At 44.6% G+C, this 22,976-nt stretch overlaps 1 protein-coding gene across 1 annotated transcript in view; it reads right to left on the minus strand.

The window, feature by feature from the left end:
* Positions 1-22,976, minus strand: part of LOC110506750 (sodium-dependent noradrenaline transporter) — an 83,017-nt gene that overhangs the window by 51,193 nt on the left and 8,848 nt on the right. The gene's annotated exons all lie outside the window — the stretch shown is intronic.

Here is a 22,976-nt window from a genome sequence, read left to right on the forward strand (position 1 = left end):
AGGGATAGAAACATGTCTAAAGCAGGGAGGCAGCTAGAGTCAGAGGGGAGATATGTCTAAAGCAGGGAGACAGCTAGAGTCAGAGGGATAGAAACATGTCTAAACCAGGGAGCCAACTAGAGTCAGAGGGATAGAAACATGTCTAAAGCAGGGAGCCAACTAGAGTCAGAGGGGGAGAAACATGACTAAAGCAGGGAGCCAACTAGAGTCAGAGGGATAGAAACATGTCTAAAGCAGGGAGACAGGTAGAGTCAGAGGGATAGAAACATGTCTAAAGCAGGGAGCTAACAAGAGTCAGAGGGAGAGAAACATGTCTAAAGCAGGGAGACAGCTAGAGTCAGAGGGGAGACATGTCTAAAGCAGGGAGACAGCTAGAGTCAGAGGGAGAGTAACATGTCTAAAGCAGGGAGCCAGCTAGAGTCATAAGGGGAGACATGTCTAAAGCAGGGAGACAGCTAGAGTCAGAGGGATAGAAACATGTCTAAAGCAGGGAGATAGCTAGAGTCAGAGGGATAGAAACACGTCTAAAGCAGGGAGACAGCTAGAGTCAGAGGGATAGAAACATGTCTAAAGCAGGGAGACAACTAGAGTCAGAGGGATAGAAGCATGTCTAAAGCAGGGAGACAGGTAGAGTCAGAAGGGAGAAACATGTCTAAAGCAGGGAGACAGCTAGAGTCAGAGGGATAGAAACATGACTAAAGCAGGGAGACAGCTAGAGTCAGAGGGATAGAAACATGTCTAAAGCAGGGAGACAGGTACAGTCAGAGGGATAGAAACATGTCTAAAGCAGGGAGCCAACTAGAGTCAGAGGGATAGAAACATGACTAAAGCAGGGAGCCAACTAGAGTCAGAGTGATAGAAACATGACTAAAGCAGGGAGACAGCTAGAGTCAGAGGGATAGAAACATGTCTAAAGCAGGGAGACAGGTACAGTCAGAGGGATAGAAACATGTCTAAAGCAGGGAGCCAACTAGAGTCAGAGGGATAGAAACATGACTAAAGCAGGGAGCCAACTAGAGTCAGAGTGATAGAAACATGACTAAAGCAGGGAGACAGCTAGAGTCAGAGGGATAGAAACATGTCTAAAGCAGGGAGACAGGTACAGTCAGAGGGATAGAAACATGTCTAAAGCAGGGAGCCAACTAGAGTCAGAGGGATAGAAACATGTCTAAAGCAGGGAGCCAACTAGAGTCAGAGGGATAGAAACATGACTAAAGCAGGGAGACAGCTAGAGTCAGAGGGATTGAAACATGTCTAAAGCAGGGAGCCAACTAGAGTCAGAGGGATAGAAACATGTCTAAAGCAGGGAGCCAGCTAGAGTCAGAGGGATAGAAACATGTCTAAAGCAGGGAGACAACTAGAGTCAGAGGGATAGAAGCATGTCTAAAGCAGGGAGACAGGTAGAGTCAGAAGGGAGAAACATGTCTAAAGCAGGGAGACAGCTAGAGTCAGAGGGATAGAAACATGTCTAAAGCAGGGAGACAGCTAGAGTCAGAGGGATAGAAACATGTCTAAAGCAGGGAGCCAACTAGAGTCAGAGGGATAGAAACATGACTAAAGCAGGGAGACAGCTAGAGTCAGAGGGATTGAAACATGTCTAAAGCAGGGAGCCAACTAGAGTCAGAGGGATAGAAACATGTCTAAAGCAGGGAGATAGCTAGAGTCAGAGGGATAGAAACATGTCTAAAGCAGGGAGACAGCTAGAGTCAGAGGGGAGACGTGTCCAAAGCAGGGAGACAGCTAGAGTCATAAGGGGAGACATGTCTAAAGCAGGGAGACAGCTAGAGTCAGAGGGATAGAAACATGTCTAAAGCAGGGAGACAGCTAGAGTCAGAGGGATACAAACATGACTAAAGCAGGGAGACAGCTAGAGTCAGAGGGATAGAAACATGTCTAAAGCAGGGAGACAGGTACAGTCAGAGGGATAGAAACATGTCTAAAGCAGGGAGCCAGCTAGAGTCAGAGGGATAGAAACATGTCTAAAGCAGGGAGACAACTAGAGTCAGAGGGATAGAAACATGTTTAAAGCAGGGAGCCAGCTAGAGTCAGAGGGATAGAAACATGACTAAAACAGAGAGACAGCTAGAGTCAGAGGGATAGAAACATGTCTAAAGCAGGGAGACAGGTACAGTCAGAGGGAGAGAAACATGTTTAAAGCAGGGAGATAGCTAGAGTCAGAGGGATAGAAACATGTCTAAAGCAGGGAGGCAGCTAGAGTCAGAGGGGAGATATGTCTAAAGCAGGGAGACAGCTAGAGTCAGAGGGATAGAAACATGTCTAAACCAGGGAGCCAACTAGAGTCAGAGGGATAGAAACATGTCTAAAGCAGGGAGCCAACTAGAGTCAGAGGGGGAGAAACATGACTAAAGCAGGGAGCCAACTAGAGTCAGAGGGATAGAAACATGTCTAAAGCAGGGAGACAGGTAGAGTCAGAGGGATAGAAACATGTCTAAAGCAGGGAGCTAACAAGAGTCAGAGGGAGAGAAACATGTCTAAAGCAGGGAGACAGCTAGAGTCAGAGGGGAGACATGTCTAAAGCAGGGAGACAGCTAGAGTCAGAGGGAGAGTAACATGTCTAAAGCAGGGAGCCAGCTAGAGTCATAAGGGGAGACATGTCTAAAGCAGGGAGACAGCTAGAGTCAGAGGGATAGAAACATGTCTAAAGCAGGGAGATAGCTAGAGTCAGAGGGATAGAAACACGTCTAAAGCAGGGAGACAGCTAGAGTCAGAGGGATAGAAACATGTCTAAAGCAGGGAGACAGGTAGAGTCAGAGGGATAGAAACATGTCTAAAGCAGGGAGATAGCTAGAGTCAGAGGGATAGAAACACGTCTAAAGCAGGGAGACAGCTAGAGTCAGAGGGATAGAAACATGTCTAAAGCAGGGAGACAGGTACAGTCAGAGGGATAGAAACATGTCTAAAGCAGGGAGCCAGCTAGAGTCAGAGGGATAGAAACATGTCTAAAGCAGGGAGACAACTAGAGTCAGAGGGATAGAAACATGTCTAAAGCAGGGAGACAGCTAGAGTCAGAGGGATAGAAACATGTCTAAAGCAGGGAGCCAGCTAGAGTCAGAGGGATAGAAGCATGTCTAAAGCAGGGAGATAGCTAGAGTCAGAGGGATAGAAACACGTCTAAAGCAGGGAGACAGCTAGAGTCAGAGGGGAGACGTGTCTAAAGCAGGGAGACAGCTAGAGTCATAAGGGGAGACATGTCTAAAGCAGGGAGACAGCTAGAGTCAGAGGGAGAGAAACATGTCTAAACCAGGGAGCCAACTAGAGTCAGAGGGATAGAAACATGTCTAAAGCAGGGAGCCAACTAGAGTCAGAGGGGGAGAAACATGACTAAAGCAGGGAGCCAACTAGAGTCAGAGGGATAGAAACATGTCTAAAGCAGGGAGACAGGTAGAGTCAGAGGGATAGAAACATGTCTAAAGCAGGGAGCTAACAAGAGTCAGAGGGAGAGAAACATGTCTAAAGCAGGGAGACAGCTAGAGTCAGAGGGGAGACATGTCTAAAGCAGGGAGACAGCTAGAGTCAGAGGGAGAGTAACATGTCTAAAGCAGGGAGACAGCTAGAGTCAGAGGGATACAAACATGACTAAAGCAGGGAGACTGCTAGAGTCAGAGGGATACAAACATGTCTAAAGCAGGGAGCCAGCTAGAGTCAGAGGGATAGAAACATGTCTAAAGCAGGGAGACAACTAGAGTCAGAGGGATAGAAACATGTTTAAAGCAGGGAGATAGCTAGAGTCAGAGGGATAGAAACATGTCTAAAGCAGGGAGGCAGCTAGAGTCAGAGGGGAGACATGTCTAAAGCAGGGAGACAGCTAGAGTCAGAGGGATAGAAACATGTCTAAAGCAGGGAGCCAGCTAGAGTCAGAGGGATAGAAGCATGTCTAAAGCAGGGAGACAGGTAGAGTCAGAGGGATAGAAACATGTCTAAAGCAGGGAGACAGCTAGAGCCAGAGGTATAGAAACATGTCTAAAGCAGGGAGCCAACTAGAGTCAGAGGGATAGAAACATGTCTAAAGCAGGGAGCCAACTAGAGTCAGAGGGAGAGAAACATGTTTAAAGCAGGGAGATAGTTAGAGTCAGAGGGATAGAAACATGTCTAAAGCAGGGAGACAGCTAGAGCCAGAGGTATAGAAACATGTCTAAAGCAGGGAGACAGCTAGAGTCAGAGGGATAGAAACATGTCTAAAGCAGGGAGACAGCTAGAGCCAGAGGTATAGAAACATGTCTAAAGCAGGGAGCCAACTAGAGTCAGAGGGATAGAAACATGTCTAAAGCAGGGAACCAACTAGAGTCAGAGGGATAGAAACATGTCTAAAGCAGGGAGACAGCTAGAGTCAGAGGGATAGAAACATGTCTAAAGCAGGGAGCAAACTAGAGTCAGAGGGATAGAAACATGTCTAAAGCAGGGAGACAGCTAGAGTCAGAGGGGGAGACATGTCTAAAGCAGGGAGACAGCTATAGTCAGAGGGGAGACATGTCTAAAGCAGGGAGACAGCTAGAGTCAGAGGGGGAGACATGTCTAAAGCAGGGAGACAGCTAGAGTCAGAGGGGGAGACATGTCTAAAGCAGGGAGACAGCTAGAGTCAGAGGGATAGAAACATGTCTAAAGCAGGGAGATAGCTAGAGTCAGAGGGATAGAAACACGTCTAAAGCAGGGAGACAGCTAGAGTCAGAGGGATAGAAACATGTCTAAAGCAGGGAGACAGGTAGAGTCAGAGGGATAGAAACATGTCTAAAGCAGGGAGATAGCTAGAGTCAGAGGGATAGAAACACGTCTAAAGCAGGGAGACAGCTAGAGTCAGAGGGATAGAAACATGTCTAAAGCAGGGAGACAGGTACAGTCAGAGGGATAGAAACATGTCTAAAGCAGGGAGCCAGCTAGAGTCAGAGGGATAGAAACATGTCTAAAGCAGGGAGACAACGAGAGTCAGAGGGATAGAAACATGTTTAAAGCAGGGAGACAGCTAGAGTCAGAGGGATAGAAACATGTCTAAAGCAGGGAGACAGGTACAGTCAGAGGGAGAGAAACATGTTTAAAGCAGGGAGATAGCTAGAGTCAGAGGGATAGAAACATGTCTAAAGCAGGGAGGCAGCTAGAGTCAGAGGGGAGACATGTCTAAAGCAGGGAGACAGCTAGAGTCAGAGGGATAGAAACATGTCTAAAGCAGGGAGCCAGCTAGAGTCAGAGGGATAGAAGCATGTCTAAAGCAGGGAGACAGGTAGAGTCAGAGGGATAGAAACATGTCTAAAGCAGGGAGACAGCTAGAGCCAGAGGTATAGAAACATGTCTAAAGCAGGGAGCCAACTAGAGTCAGAGGGATAGAAACATGTCTAAAGCAGGGAGCCAACTAGAGTCAGAGGGATAGAAACATGTCTAAAGCAGGGAGACAGCTAGAGCCAGAGGTATAGAAACATGTCTAAAGCAGGGAGACAGCTAGAGTCAGAGGGATAGAAACATGTCTAAAGCAGGGAGACAGCTAGAGCCAGAGGTATAGAAACATGTCTAAAGCAGGGAGCCAACTAGAGTCAGAGGGATAGAAACATGTCTAAAGCAGGGAACCAACTAGAGTCAGAGGGATAGAAACATGTCTAAAGCAGGGAGACAGCTAGAGTCAGAGGGATAGAAACATGTCTAAAGCAGGGAGCAAACTAGAGTCAGAGGGATAGAAACATGTCTAAAGCAGGGAGACAGCTTGAGTCAGAGGGGGAGACATGTCTAAAGCAGGGAGACAGCTATAGTCAGAGGGGAGACATGTCTAAAGCAGGGAGACAGCTAGAGTCAGAGAGGGAGACATGTCTAAAGCAGGGAGACAGCTAGAGTCAGAGGGGGAGACATGTCTAAAGCAGGGAGACAGCTCGAGTCAGAGGGATAGAAACATGTCTAAAGCAGGGAGACAGCTAGAGCCAGAGGTATAGAAACATGTCTAAAGCAGGGAGCCAACTAGAGTCAGAGGGATAGAAACATGTCTAAAGCAGGGAGCAAACTAGAGTCAGAGGGAGAGAAACATGTTTAAAGCAGGGAGATAGCTAGAGTCAGAGGGATAGAAACATGTCTAAAGCAGGGAGACAGCTAGAGCCAGAGGTATGAAAACATGTCTAAAGCTGGGAGACTGCTAGAGTCAGAGGGATAGAAACATGTCTAAAGCAGGGAGACAGCTAGAGCCAGAGGTATAGAAACATGTCTAAAGCAGGGAGCCAACTAGAGTCAGAGGGATAGAAACATGTCTAAAGCAGGGAACCAACTAGAGTCAGAGGGAGAGAAACATGTCTAAAGCAGGGAGTCAGCTAGAGTCAGAGGGGAGACATGTCTAAAGCAGGGAGATAGCTAGTGTCAGAGGGATAGAAACATGTCTAAAGCAGGGAGACAGCTAGAGTCAGAAGGGAGACATGTCTAAAGCAGGGAGACAGCTAGAGTCAGAAGGGAGGCATGTCTAAAGCAGGGAGACAGCTAGAGTCAGAGGGGAGAAACATGTCTAAAGCAGGGAGACAGCTAGAGTCAGAGAGGGAGACATGTCTAAAACAGGGAGCCAACTAGAGTCAGAGGGATAGAAACATGTCTAAAGCAGGTTGCCAACTAGAGTCAGAGGGATAGAAACATGTCTAAAGCAGGAAGACAGCTAGAGTCAGAGGGATATAAACATGACTAAAGCAGGGAGACAGCTAGAGTCAGAGGGATAGAAACATGTCGTCTAAAGCAGGGAGACAGCTAGAGTCAGAGGGATAGAAACATGTTTTAAGCAGGGAGCCAGCTAGAGTCAGAGGGATAGAAACATGTCTAAAGCAGGGAGACAGCTAGAGTCAGAGGGATAGAAACATGTCGTCTAAAGCAGGGAGACAGCTAGAGTCAGAGGGATAGAAACATGTCGTCTAAAGCAGGGAGACAGCTAGAGTCAGAGGGATAGAAACATGTCTAAAGCAGGGAGACAGCTAGAGTCAGAGGGGGAGACATGTCTAAAGCAGGGATACAGCTAGAGTCAGAGGGGGAGACATGTCTAAAGCAGGGAGACAGCTAGAGTCAGAGGGGGAGACATGTCTAAAGCAGGGAGACAGCTAGAGTCAGAGGGATAGAAACATGTCTAAAGCAGGGAGACAGCTAGAGTCAGAGGTATAGAAACATGTCTAAAGCAGGGAGCCAACTAGAGTCAGAGGGATAGAAACATTTCTAAAGCAGGGGGACAACTAGAGTCAGAGGGATAGAAACATGTCTAAAGCAGGGAGACAGCTAGAGCCAGAGGTATAGAAACATGTCTAAAGCAGGGAGCCAACTAGAGTCAGAGGGATAGAAACATGTCTAAAGCAGGGAACCAACTAGAGTCAGAGGGATAGAAACATGTCTAAAGCAGGGAGACAGCTAGAGTCAGAGGGATAGAAACATGTCTAAAGCAGGGAGCAAACTAGAGTCAGAGGGATAGAAACATGTCTAAAGCAGGGAGACAGCTAGAGTCAGAGGGGGAGACATGTCTAAAGCAGGGAGACAGCTATAGTCAGAGGGGAGACATGTCTAAAGCAGGGAGACAGCTAGAGTCAGAGGGGGAGACATGTCTAAAGCAGGGAGACAGCTAGAGTCAGAGGGGGAGACATGTCTAAAGCAGGGAGACAGCTAGAGTCAGAGGGATAGAAACATGTCTAAAGCAGGGAGACAGCTAGAGCCAGAGGTATAGAAACATGTCTAAAGCAGGGAGCCAACTAGAGTCAGAGGGATAGAAACATGTCTAAAGCAGGGAGCAAACTAGAGTCAGAGGGAGAGAAACATGTTTAAAGCAGGGAGATAGCTAGAGTCAGAGGGATAGAAACATGTCTAAAGCAGGGAGACAGCTAGAGCCAGAGGTATGAAAACATGTCTAAAGCAGGGAGACAGCTAGAGTCAGAGGGATAGAAACATGTCTAAAGCAGGGAGACAGCTAGAGCCAGAGGTATAGAAACATGTCTAAAGCAGGGAGCCAACTAGAGTCAGAGGGATAGAAACATGTCTAAAGCAGGGAACCAACTAGAGTCAGAGGGATAGAAACATGTCTAAAGCAGGGAGTCAGCTAGAGTCAGAGGGGAGACATGTCTAAAGCAGGGAGATAGCTAGTGTCAGAGGGATAGAAACATGTCTAAAGCAGGGAGACAGCTAGAGTCAGAAGGGAGACATGTCTAAAGCAGGGAGACAGCTAGAGTCAGAAGGGAGGCATGTCTAAAGCAGGGAGACAGCTAGAGTCAGAGGGGAGAAACATGTCTAAAGCAGGGAGACAGCTAGAGTCAGAGAGGGAGACATGTCTAAAACAGGGAGACAGCTAGAGTCAGAGGGATAGAAACATGTTTAAAGCAGGGAGACAGCTAGAGTCATAGGGATAGAAACATGTTTTAAGCAGGGAGCCAGCTAGAGTCAGAGGGATAGAAACATGTCTAAAGCAGGGAGACAGCTAGAGTCAGAGGGATAGAAACATGTCGTCTAAAGCAGGGAGACAGCTAGAGTCAGAGGGATAGAAACATGTCGTCTAAAGCAGGGAGATAGCTAGAGTCAGAGGGATAGAAACATGTCTAAAGCAGGGAGACAGCTAGAGTCAGAGGGGGAGACATGTCTAAAGCAGGGAGACAGCTAGAGTCAGAGGGATAGAAACATGTCTAAAGCAGGGAGCCAACTAGAGTCAGAGGGATAGAAACATGTCTAAAGCAGGGAGCCAACTAGAGTCAGAGGGATAGAAACATTTCTAAAGCAGGGAGACAACTAGAGTCAGAGGGATAGAAACATGTCTAAAGCAGGGAGCCAGCTAGAGTCAGAGGGATAGAAACATGTCTAAAGCAGGGAGACAGCTAGAGTCAGAGGGATAGAAGCATGTCTAAAGCAGGGAGACAGGTAGAGTCAGAGGGATAGAAACATGTCTAAACAGGGAGACAGGTAGAGTCAGAGGGATAGAAACATGTCTAAAGCAGGGAGCCAACTAGAGTCAGAGGGGGAGAAACATGACTAAAGCAGGGAGCCAACTAGAGTCAGGGGGATAGAAACATGTCTAAAGCAGGGAGACAGCTAGAGTCAGAGGGATAGAAACATGTCTAAAGCAGGGAGCAAACTAGAGTCAGAGGGATAGAAACATGTCTAAAGCAGGGAGCAAACTAGAGTCAGAGGGAGAGAAACATGTTTAAAGCAGGGAGATAGCTAGAGTCAGAGGGATAGAAACATGTCTAAAGCAGGGAGACAGCTAGAGCCAGAGGTATAGAAACATGTCTAAAGCAGGGAGACAGCTAGCGTCAGAGGGATAGAAACATGTCTAAAGCAGGGAGACAGCTAGAGCCAGAGGTATAGAAACATGTCTAAAGCAGGGAGCCAACTAGAGTCAGAGGGACAGAAACATGTCTAAAGCAGGGAACCAACTAGAGTCAGAGGGATAGAAACATGTCTAAAGCAGGGAGTCAGCTAGAGTCAGAGGGGAGACATGTCTAAAGCAGGGAGACAGCTAGTGTCAGAGGGATAGAAACATGTCTAAAGCAGGGAGACAGCTAGAGTCAGAAGTGAGGCATGTCTAAAGCAGGGAGACAGCTAGAGTCAGAAGGGAGGCATGTCTAAAGCAGGGAGACACCTATAGTCAGAGGGGAGAAACATGTCTAAAGCAGGGAGACAGCTAGAGTCAGAGAGGGAGACATGTCTAAAACAGGGAGCCAACTAGAGTCAGAGGGATAGAAACATGTCTAAAGCAGGTTGCCAACTAGAGTCAGAGGGATAGAAACATGTCTAAAGCAGGGAGACAGCTAGAGTCAGAGGGATATAAACATGACTAAAGCAGGGAGACAGCTAGAGTCAGAGGGATAGAAACATGTCTAAAGCAGGGAGGCAGCTAGACTCAGAGGGATAGAAACATGTCGTCTAAAGCAGGGAGACAGCTAGAGTCAGAGGGATAGAAACATGTCTAAAGCAGGGAGACAGCTAGAGTCAGAGGGGGAGACATGTCTAAAGCAGGGAGACAGCTAGAGTCAGAGGGGGAGACATGTCTAAAGCAGGGAGACAGCTAGAGTCAGAGGGATAGAAACATGTCTAAAGCAGGGAGACAGCTAGAGTCAGAGGTATAGAAACATGTCTAAAGCAGGGAGCCAACTAGAGTCAGAGGGATAGAAACATGTCTAAAGCAGGGAGCCAACTAGAGTCAGAGGGATAGAAACATGTCTAAAGCAGGGAGCCAACTAGAGTCAGAGGGATAGAAACATGTCTAAAGCAGGGAGACAGCTAGAGTCAGAGGGGAGACATGTCTAAAGCAGGGAGACAGCTAGAGTCAGAGGGATAGAAACATGTCTAAAGCAGGGAGACAGCTAGAGTCAGAAGGGAGGCATGTCTAAAGCAGGGAGACAGGTAGAGTCAGAGGGACAGAAACATGTCTAAAGCAGGGAGACAGATAGAGTCAGAGGGGAGACATGTCTAAAGCAGCAGTCTCCTGAGGAAGCTAGGCTTTTGGCCATCCTCTTAAACTCACCACTTTTTAGAGCCCCATGTGTTCATAATTACTGACCGAGGTCAGCCCAGGTCCTTCAGCCTCTGCTCAATCACTCAATCACTCTCTTTCCCATCCAGTGGTCTACAGTCTCCCCTCGTCCACATTATATTACATTCTAGAAATCATGCCCAACTTAACTCCATGTAACTGTGTGATTGATAACCTACCACAGATGTAGGAATAGATTTATGAGAGGATTCACACACACATGCAAAAATTATATCAAACGTTTAACCATTGCAACATTTGATAGGCTACAGTCACATTCAAAGCGGTTGTCTGAAGCTTGCTAGAGTTCACAGATGGTGATCCCTCATCGTGATTGGGAATTTGCAACCATCCCAATGAGTGGCCCGACACAAAGCCACTAACACTCTCAGTGAACAACGGGGTGTGCTTACGATGGGCTAAAAGCATTTCTAGTTTACACACATTCTCATTACTCAGTGAATGAGAAATAATTTGGAGGTATAGGGAAAGGGCCCAATCAGGTTAGGGCTAATATGGCGTCAGTGCTTCCTGGAACTGACAAAAGCAATATGTTAGGGGCAGAGGGGTAGAAAGTGTCTGCAGTACGTTTGGAGAGAGTATTTGGTTGGGGAGGAGAATTTGGTTGGGGAGGAGTATTTGGTTGGGGAGGAGTATTTGGTTGATGCAGTATTTGGTGTGGGAGGATTATTTGGTTGGGGGAGTATTTGGTTGGGGGGAGTATTTGGTTGGGGGAGTATTTGGATGAGGGAGAATTTGGTTGGGGGAGTATTTGGATGAGGGAGAATTTGGTTGGGGGAGTATTTGGATGAGGGAGAATTTGGTTGGGGGAGTATTTGGATGAGGGAGAATTTGGTTCGGGGAGTATTTGGATGAGGGAGAATTTGGTTGGGGGGAGAATTTGGATGGGGGGAGAATTTGGTTGAGGGGAGTATTTGGTTGGATATTTGATTTAAAGTGATTTGAGTGAATGGCAATTCTGGTACTTTGATAAAGAGGACAACAATAAAGAAGTTAAAGATTTGATGTTTGATTCAAAATAAATAGGTTTTCTTATTGTCTTGTGTATCATTAAAAAGGCATTTTATTCAAGGTATTGGAAAGAGAAGTCTGAGAGGGTCATGATATATGTTTCAGATCCCCTGTGAGTGTTCACAATGTCTAGACTTGGAACACATGAGCTATTGATCTCCCAGCAGTGGACTTGTTCAATTAAGACCGATAAAGGTTGTGTGAGACTTCCAACGGAGGTGTTCTGAGTTCTAACCTTCTGATAATCTAATAGCTATTTAATGGATAATCTGAGCTGCTAATAGAATAAAATGGCTCTTAATTTGTGTTGATTTCATTTGGACTGGATTTGCACTCGCCATTTAATTAAGCAATGCTTGCAATTATAAACACCTGCTTCAAACATCCAAATTCACAAACACTATTTTACTATTTCAAGGTAGAAAAATACAGATCATTTGTTGAGTAACAGATTAGATTGTTATATTAATTAGAGAATGTCATCAATAATATTACGCAAAGTCAATGTATTGAAATATCTGAACATTTTGCAGTGTCCTCAAAATATTAGGATATTTCATTACATTGACTGTGCATAATATTATTGATGGCATTCTCTAATTAATATAACAAACTGATCTGTACTCAAACTGTATACATTTACATGATTGATTGACCTTTATTGATATAAGCTGAGACAACCCATCAGCACCATCAACACAGAAGGTATATATTTACCCAGCCTCTTGGTAGCTCAGCTTGGTTTCTGAGAATCCTAGTCTGTCATTAGGTGTTGATAGCTATGTTGAGCCCCTGTGATAGCATTGTAACTGACACCTGCTGTGTGTCCGCCCCTGGACGTTGCCATGACACTAATGACTATACTCCGGGGACCTTTGCACTGCAGCACCACAGATTGCAGGGCAGCCGTGATCAATGAAACCAATAATAAAGGCCTAATAGGAGAGGAAATGGGGGCCTAGCACATCCTCAGTCAGCTGAGGAGAGGACAGCAATACATCACACAGCAACACATCAACGTGGCCTGGTGTGAGAACCAGAGTAATGCAGCAGCAAAGGAAAAGTAAGCTGTGTGTGTGTGTGTGTGTGTGTGTGTGTGTGTGTGTGTGTGTGTGTGTGTGTGTGTGTGTGTGTGAGTGTGAGTGTGAGTGTGTGTGTGTGTTGAATGTTACAGGTTAACCACATGCCCTCAAATCTCTAAAATCTCTTGAGAAAATGTCTCTTCTGTCCCAGTCCATCTCTAGGGGAAACAGGAGGATCAAATCTCTAAAATCTCTTGAGAAAATGTCTCCTCTGTCCCAGTCCATCTCTAGAGGAAACAGGAGGGTCAAATCTCCATATCTAAGAACTAAGAACACCTGCAGCTCCTTGAGACTCTCAGAGAACACTGCTCATTACATAAGGAGGCAAACTGACTTGGAAAGAAAGAGACATAATAGAGAGGGAAAACATGAGGGGAAGAGATAGAGAGAGAGACATTAAGAGAGAGAAAAAGAGAAAGTAAGAGAGAGAGAGAAAAAGAAAGAGAGAAAAGGAGAGAAAGAGGTAGAGAAAGAGAGAATGTAAGAGAGAAAGAGAGAAGAAAAAAAGAGAAAGAGGGAGAAAAGGAGAGGGAGAAAATGAGGGAAAGAAGGAGAGAGAGAAATATGTTGACTCAGTCACTGTGATCTCTCCCAGAGTGTGCAGTGGCAGTGTGCAGTGGTCTGATGGTCTTGTTCCTGTTCTTGGAGCTCTGTGGGAGCAGGGGGTTTATGTCCCCCACACAAGACCTGACTGAAATATACAATGAGATTAGAAGTGTTGTCAGAGAAAAATCACTGTCTATTCTAGAGCTCCCACTGCCTGGGTCTCTGTGTTTTTCATTCAGCCTGTCTAGAATCAACTACATTTATACTGGGATATAGTGGCTCTCAGGGGAGTATGGACCTAAAGCTCTTTGATAAAGCCGTTGTCAATACACCAATGAGTATTCAAGGTCTGTGAAGATGGTAAAATACACAAAGAACAACATTTTCTGGTAAATAAATGCAGGAAGATATGCTGTAAAAGGAACCAACTTGACTCCATTGACTTCCTATAATTACCAAGAATTGAAGGTCTATGAATAATTTTTACAGTACGGTAGAAGCAGTGGTTAAGTGGAGGGTAAACGCACGTAAACATTGTTCACCTAACTTTATCCCCCCCAACGGTTTACCCACCTTTTGCACAAAAAGGCATTGAAAGTATACGGAGAGTAACTTTATTCACCACAGACGGCGATCAGAGTTTTCCCAACTATTTTTTTACCACTACATCACTGGGTCAAAATAATGAGTTTATGCTAGAAGAAAGAAAATATGATGCAACGGAAACTGACTGTATTCAAGTTTAGAGGGATTGATGAGAGATTGGAGAAAATTCAGAGATGTTGATTACATAAACACACGAGACATCAATGCAGATCAGCATTCTGGTAGAGGGTCTTTCATCTGCTCTTATTGGCCGACTGTCACGCACTCTTAGGCTGCGTCCCAAATGGCTCACTATTCCTTATATAGCGCACTATTAAAGTTTGGAATGCAAGCTTAGAATGTTTTGTTTGTGCCTCCCTGGCGCTCTACTCTGTACTGCACATCAGCTGCAGGATAAGGATGCTGCTGTATGTCCCAGTCATTTCAGACGACTTCCTTTGGGCTGCAGAAGTAATCTTCACACAGAGCTCTGGAAAGGAATTCTTTGAAGTGCAAACGGATGGGGCTTTTCGTGTCAACTTCAAACACAGCATCTAAGCTTTTTTTATATGCCTTTCTGTAGAGCAATCGGTATATGGGCGGATGGCTTCAGACATTTTGGGGATACTGCACAAAAGCTTTAATGACAGTGGCCCACTTCACAGTGGAATTGTTTGAGTATGAGTAGGGTTGCAAAATTCCTGAAACGTTCAATAAATTCTCTGGTTATCCCGAAATTCTGGAAAGGCGGGTTCCTGGAATCAGGAGGGAATAAACAGGAAATCTGTAATCGTTCAACCAGGATTTCTGGAAAACCGGGGAATTTATTGAAAGTTCCAAGAATTTTGCTAACCTAAAATGAAGTGTCATATACACTGGTACCATGCAGAGATGCAATAATAGTCAATAAAAACACTTTCAATTTAGATTCACTGCTTAGTAAAGGCCTTTGTTGCCTGAACATGCTCAGCATGTAAGCAGATTGTGCCACGTCCTCAGAATCTACTGAATGGTAAAAGTCACTCTTCAATGAGACAAGGGCCCAGAAGCATAAAGACACACTGTAAGACTGTGACTCTGCAGAAGTCCAAGGCTTATCTATTCCTCAAGCCTCTCCAGGACTTTAGACTTCATACTGGACAGTCTTGGTAAGATGTAGAGTGGGGTTTCATGGCAGGTGATGAGAGTGAGTGTGTGCAGTTTGCTGTCCACTCACTGATGTTTACTAACTAAATATTGATTTATGAAGACCTGCCATACTGTACACGCCATTAATAATACATATTTCTTGTTTATGAAATGCTTAAGTGTACCATTTCCACAGTGGCCAGACTAAATAACCAAGCATCTAAAAGGTTAAGCCTACTTCTAACACATTTAGACTCTCATGAAAATACTTGAATTTACACAGTTCATATTTGGCACTGTAGGTCAGCTCAGAGGAAGGTCAGACTCAAGACATACATCAGAGGCACAGGTCAAGAACAGGACAGGACCCACTGTACTCACTCATAGAACAGGGAAATAATCCACTGTACTCACTCATAGAACAGGGACATAACCCACTGTACTCACTCATAGAACAGGACAGAACCCACTGTATTCACTCATAGAACAGGACAGAACCCACTGTACTCACTCATTGAACAGGGACAGAACGCATTGTAATCACTCATAGAACAGGGACAGAACCCACTGTACTCACTCATAGAACAGGGACATAATCCACTGTACTCACTCATAGAACAGGGACAGAACCCACTGTACTCAATCATAGAACAGGACATAATCCACTGTACTCACTCATAGAACAGGGACATAATCCACTGTACTCACTCATAGAACAGGGACATAATCCACTGTACTCACTCATAGAACAGGGACAGAACCCACTGTACTCAATCATAGAACAGGACATAATCCACTGTACTCACTCATAGAACAGGACATAACCCACTGTACTCACTCATAGAACAGGACATAATCCACTGTACTCACTCATAGAACAGGGACATAATCCACTGTACTCACTCATAGAACAGGGACATAATCCACTGTACTCACTCATAGAACAGGGACAGAACCCACTGTACTCAATCATAGAACAGGCACACAATCCACTGTACTCACTCATAGAACAGGACAGAACCCACTGTACTCACTCATAAAACAGGAACAGAACATAACCCACTGTACTCACTCATAGAACAGGGTCATAATCCACTGTACTCACTCATAGAACAGGGACATAACCCAATGTACTCACTCATAGAACAGGACAGAACCCACTGTACTCACTCATTGAACAGGGACAGAACCCACAGTACTTACTCATTGAACAGGCACATAATCCACTGTACTCACTCATACAACAGGCACATAATCCACTGTACTCACTCATACAACAGGAACATAATCCATTGTACTCACTTGTAGAACAGGGACAGAACCCACTGTACTCACTCATAGAACAGGACATAATTCACTGTACTCACTCATAGAACAGGACAGAAGCAACTGTACTCACTTGTAGAACAGTGACAGAACCCACTGTACTCACTCATTGAACAGGACAGAACCCACTGTATAAACTCATAGAACAGGACAGATCCCACTCTACTCACTCATAGAACAGGGACATAATACACTGTACTCACTGTACTCACTCATAGAACAGGGACAGAACCCACTGTACTCACTAACAGAACAGGAACAGGAAAGAACCCACTGTACTCACTTACAGAACATGAACAGGACAGAACCCACTGTATTCATTAATTGAACAGGGACATAATCCACTGTACTCACTCATAGAACAGGACAGAACCAGCTGTATTCACTCATAGAACATGACATAATCCGCTGTACTCACTCATAGAACAGGACATAATCCACTGTACTCACTCATAGAACAGAACATAATCCACTGTACTCACTCATAGAACAGGACAGAACCCACTGTACTCACTCATAGAACAGGACAGAACCCACTGTACTCACTCATAGAACAGGACAGAACCCACTGTACTCACTCATAGAACAGGACATAATCCACTGTACTCACTCATAGAACAGGAACATAATCCACTGTACTCACTCATAGAACAGGACAGAACCCACTGTAATCACTCATAGAACAGAACATAATCCACTGTACTCACTCATAGAACAGAACATCATCCACTGTACTCACTCATAGAACAGGGGCAGAACCCACTGTACTCACTCATAGAACAGGGGCAGAACCCACTGTACTCACTCATAGAACAGGACATAGTCCACTGTACTCACTCATAGAACAGGACATAATCCACTGTATTCACTCATAGAACAGGACAGAACCCACTGTACTCACTCATAGAACATGACATAATCCACTGTATTCACTCATAGAACAGGACAGAACCAGCTGTATTCACTCATAGAACATGACATAATCCGCTGTACTCACTCATAGAACAGGACAGAACCCACTGTACTCACTCATAGAACAGGACATAATCCACTGTATTCACTCATAGAACATGACATAATCCGCTGTACTCACTCATAGAACAGGACATAATCCACTGTATTCACTCATAGAACAGAACATAATCGACTGTATTCACTCATAGAACAGAACATAATCCACTGTACTCACTCATAGAACAGGGACAGAACAGAACCCACTGTACTCACTCATAGAACAGGACAGAACCCACTGTACTCACTCATAGAACAGGACATAATCCACTGTACTCACTCATAGAACAGGACATAATCCACTGTACTCACTCATAGAACAGGGACATAATCCACTGTACTCACTCATAGAACAGGGACAGAACCCGCTGTACTCACTAACAGAACAGGAACAGGACAGAACCCACTGAACTCACTTACAGAACAGGAACAGGACAGAACCCAATGTATTAATTAATTGAACAGGGACATAATCCACTGTACTCACTCATAGAACAGGGACATAATCCACTGTACTCACTCATAGAACAGGGACATAATCCACTGTACTCACTCATAGAACAGGACAGAACCAGCTGTAATCACTCATTGAACAGGCACATAATGCACTGTACTCACTCATAGAACAGGACAGAACCCACTGTACTCACTCATAGAGGAGGGACAAAACCCACTGTGTTCACTCATAGAACAGGACAGAACCCACTGTACTCACTCATAGAACAGGAACAGGAACAGGACATACTCCACTGTACTCACTCATAGAACAGGGACAGAACCCACTGTTCTCACTTACAGAACAGGAACAGGACAGAACCCACTGTATTCATTAATTGAACAGGGACATAATCCACTGTATACACCCATAGAACAGGAGAGAACCCACTTTTCTCACTCATAGAACAGGACAGAACCCACTGTACTCACTCATAGAACAGGAACAGGACAGATCCCATTGTACTCACTCATAGAACAGGAACATAATCCACTGTACTCACTCAAAAAACAGGGACATAATCCACTGTACTCACTCATACAACAGGGACAGAACCCACTGTATTCATTAATTGAAAAGGGACATAATCCACTGTACTCACTCATAGAACAGGGACATAATCCACTGTACTCACTCATAGAACAGGGACATAATCCACTGTACTCACTCATAGAACAGGACATAATTTACTGTACTCACTCATAGAACAGGACATAATCCACTGTACTCACTCAGAGAACAGGGACAGGACATAATCCACTGTACTCAATCATAGAACAGGGACATAACCACTGTATGCACCCATAGAACAGGACAGACCCCACTTTTCTCACTCATAGAACAGGACAGAACCCACTGTACGCACTCATAAAACAGGACAGGACCCACTGTACTCACTCATAGAACAGGGACAGAACCCACTGTACTCACTCATAGAACAGGAACATAATCCACTGTACTCACTCATAGAACAGGGACATAATCCACTGTACTCACTCATACAACAGGGACAGAACCCACTGTATTCATTATTTGAAAAGGGACATAATCCACTGTACTCACTCATAGAACAGGGACATAATCCACTGTACTCACTCATAGAACAGGGACAGAACCCACTGTACTCATTAACAGTACAGGAACAGGAAAGAACCCACTGTACTCACTTACAGAACATGGACAGGACAGAACCCACTGTATTCATTAATTGAACAGGGACATAATCCACTGTACTCACTCATAAAACAGGGACATAATCCACTGTATTCACTCATAGAACAGGACAGAACCCACTGTACTCACTCATAGAACATGACATAATCCACTGTATTCACTCATAGAACAGGACAGAACCAGCTGTATTCACTCATAGAACATGACATAATCCGCTGTACTCACTCATAGAACAGGGGCAGAACCCACTGTACTCACTCATAGAACAGGACATAATCTACTGTATTCACTCATAGAACATGACATAATCCGCTGTACTCACTCATAGAACAGGACATAATCCACTGTATTCACTCATAGAACAGAACATAATCGACTGTATTCACTCATAGAACAGAACATAATCCACTGTACTCACTCATAGAACAGGGACAGAACAGAACAACACTGTACTCACTCATAGAACAGGACAGAACCCACTGTACTCACTCATAGAACAGGACATAATCCACTGTACTCACTCATAGAACAGGACATAATCCACTGTACTCACTCATAGAACAGGGACATAATCCACTGTACTCACTCATAGAACAGGGACAGAACCCGCTGTACTCACTAACAGAACCGGAACAGGACAGAACCCACTGAACTCACTTACAGAACAGGAACAGGACAGAACCCACTGTATTAATTAATTGAACAGGGACATAATCCACTGTACTCACTCATAGAACAGGACAGAACCCACTGTACTCACTCATAGAACAGGAACAGGAACAGGACATACTCCACTGTACTCACTCATAGAACAGGGACAGAACCCACTGTTCTCACTTACAGAACAGGAACAGGACAGAACCCACTGTATTCATTAATTGAACAGGGACATAATCCACTGTATACACCCATAGAACAGGAGAGAACCCACTTTTCTCACTCATAGACCAGGACAGAACCCACTGTACTCACTCATAGAACAGGAACAGGACAGATCCCATTGTACTCACTCATAGAACAGGAACATAATCCACTGTACTCACTCAAAAAACAGGGACATAATCCACTGTACTCACTCATACAACAGGGACAGAACCCACTGTATTCATTAATTGAAAAGGGACATAATCCACTGTACTCACTCATAGAACAGGGACATAATCCACTGTACTCACTCATAGAACAGGGACATAATCCACTGTACTCACTCATAGAACAGGACATAATTTACTGTACTCACTCATAGAACAGGACATAATCCACTGTACTCACTCAGAGAACAGGGACAGGACATAATCCACTGTACTCAATCATAGAACAGGGACATAACTACTGTATGCACCCATAGAACAGGACAGACCCCACTTTTCTCACTCATAGAACAGGACAGAACCCACTGTACTCACTCATAAAACAGGACAGGACCCACTGTACTCACTCATAGAACAGGGACAGAACCCACTGTAGTCACTCATAGAACAGGAACATAATCCACTGTACTCACTCATAGAACAGGGACATAATCCACTGTACTCACTCATACAACAGGGACAGAACCCACTGTATTCATTAATTGAACAGGGACATAATCCACTGTACTCACTCATAAAACAGGGACATAATCCACTGTACTCACTCATAGAACAGGGACAGAACCCACTGTACTCACTAACAGAACAGGAACAGGAAAGATCCCACTGTACTCACTCAAAGAACAGGGACAGAACCCACTGTACTCACTCATAGAACAGGGACATAATCCACTGTACTCACTCATACAACAGGGACAGAACCCACTGTATTCATTAATTGAACAGGGACATAATCCACTGTACTCACTCATAAAACAGGGACATAATCCACTGTACTCACTCATAGAACAGGGACAGAACCCACTGTATTCATTAATTGAACAGGGACATAATCCACTGTACTCACTCATAGAACAGGGACATAATCCACTGTACTCACTCATAGAACAGGGACAGAACCCACTGTACTCACTAACAGAACAGGAACAGGAAAGATCCCACTGTACTCACTCAAAGAACAGGGACAGAACCCACTGTACTCACTCATAGAACACGAACATAATCCACTTTACTCACTCATACAACAGGACATAATCCACTGTACTCACTCATACAACAGGACATAATCCCCTGTACTCAATTATACAACAGGACATAATCCACTATACTCACTCATACAACAGGACATAATCCACTGTACTCACTCATACAACAGGGACAGGACATAATCCACTATACTCACTCATAGAACAGGGACAGGACATAATCCACTATACTCACTCATAGAACAGGACATAATCCACTGTACTCACTCATAGAACAGGACATCATTTACTGTACTCACTCATAGAACAGGACATAATCCACTGTACTCACTCAGAGAACAGGGACAGGACATAATCCACTGTACTCAATCATAGAACAGGGACATAATCCACTGTATACACCCATAGAACAGGACAGAACCCACTTTTCTCACTCATAAAACAGGACAGAACCCACTGTACTCACTCATAAAATAGGACAGGACCCACTGTACTCACTCATAGAACAGGGACAGAACCCACTGTACTCACTCATAGAACAGGAACATAATCCCCTGTACTCACTCATAGAACAGGGACAGAACCCACTGTATTCATTAATTGAACAGGGACATAATCCACTGTACTCACTCATAGAACAGGGACATAATCCACTGTACTCACTCATAGAACAGGGACAGAACCCACTGTACTCACTAACAGAACAGGAACAGGAAAGAACCCACTGTACTCACTAACAGAACATGAACAGGACAGAACCCACTGTATTCATTAATTGAACAGGGACATAATCCACTGTACTCACTCATAGAACAGGACAGAACCAGCTGTATTCACTCATAGAACATGACATAATCCACTGTACTCACTCATAGAACAGAACATAATCCACTGTATTCACTCATAGAACAGAACATAATCCACTGTATTCACTCATAGAACAGAACATAATCCACTGTACTCACTCATAGAACAGGACAGAACCCACTGTACTCACTCATAGAACAGGACATAATCCACTGTACTCACTCATAGAACAGGAACATAATCCACTGTACTCACTCATAGAACAGGACAGAACCCACTGTACTCACTCATAGAACAGGGACAGAACCCACGGTACTCACTCATAGAACAGGACATAATCAACTGTACTCACTCATAGAACAGGGGCAGAACCCACTGTACTCACTCATAGAACAGGGGCAGAACCCACTGTACTCACTCATAGAACAGGGGCAGAACCCACTGTATTCACTCATTTAACAGAACATAATCCACTGTACTCACTCATAGAACAGGACAGAACCCACTGTACTCACTCATAGAACAGGAACATAATCCACTGTACTCACTCATAGAACAGGACAGAACCCACTGTACTCACTCATAGAACAGGGACAGAACCCACTGTACTCACTCATAGAACAGGACATAATCCACTGTACTCACTCATAGAACAGGGGCAGAACCCACTGTACTCACTCATAGAACAGGGGCAGAACCCACTGTACTCACTCATAGAACAGGGGCAGAACCCACTGTATTCACTCATAGAACAGAACATAATCCACTGTATTCACTCATAGAACAGAACATAATCCACTGTACTCACTCATAGAACAGGACAGAACCCACTGTACTCACTCATAGAACAGGACAGAACCCACTGTACTCACTCATAGAACAGGACATAATCCACTGTACTCACTCATAGAACAGGACAGAACCCACTGTACTCACTCATAGAACAGGACATAATCCACTGTACTCACTCATAGAACAGGACATAATCCGCTGTACTCACTCATAGAACAGGACATAATCCACTGTACTCACTCATAGAACAGGACATAATCCGCTGTACTCACTCATAGAACAGGACATAATCCACTGTACTCACTCATAGAACAGAACATAATCGACTGTATTCACTCATAGAACAGAACATAATCCACTGTATTCACTCATAGTACAGGACATAATCCACTGTACTCACTCATAGAACAGGACATAATCCACTGTACTCACTCATAGAACAGGGGCAGAACC

Source organism: Oncorhynchus mykiss, chromosome 26 (assembly GCF_057628025.1).
Source record: "Oncorhynchus mykiss isolate SJ-2025 chromosome 26, ASM5762802v1, whole genome shotgun sequence".
Taxonomy (NCBI): domain Eukaryota; kingdom Metazoa; phylum Chordata; class Actinopteri; order Salmoniformes; family Salmonidae; genus Oncorhynchus; species Oncorhynchus mykiss.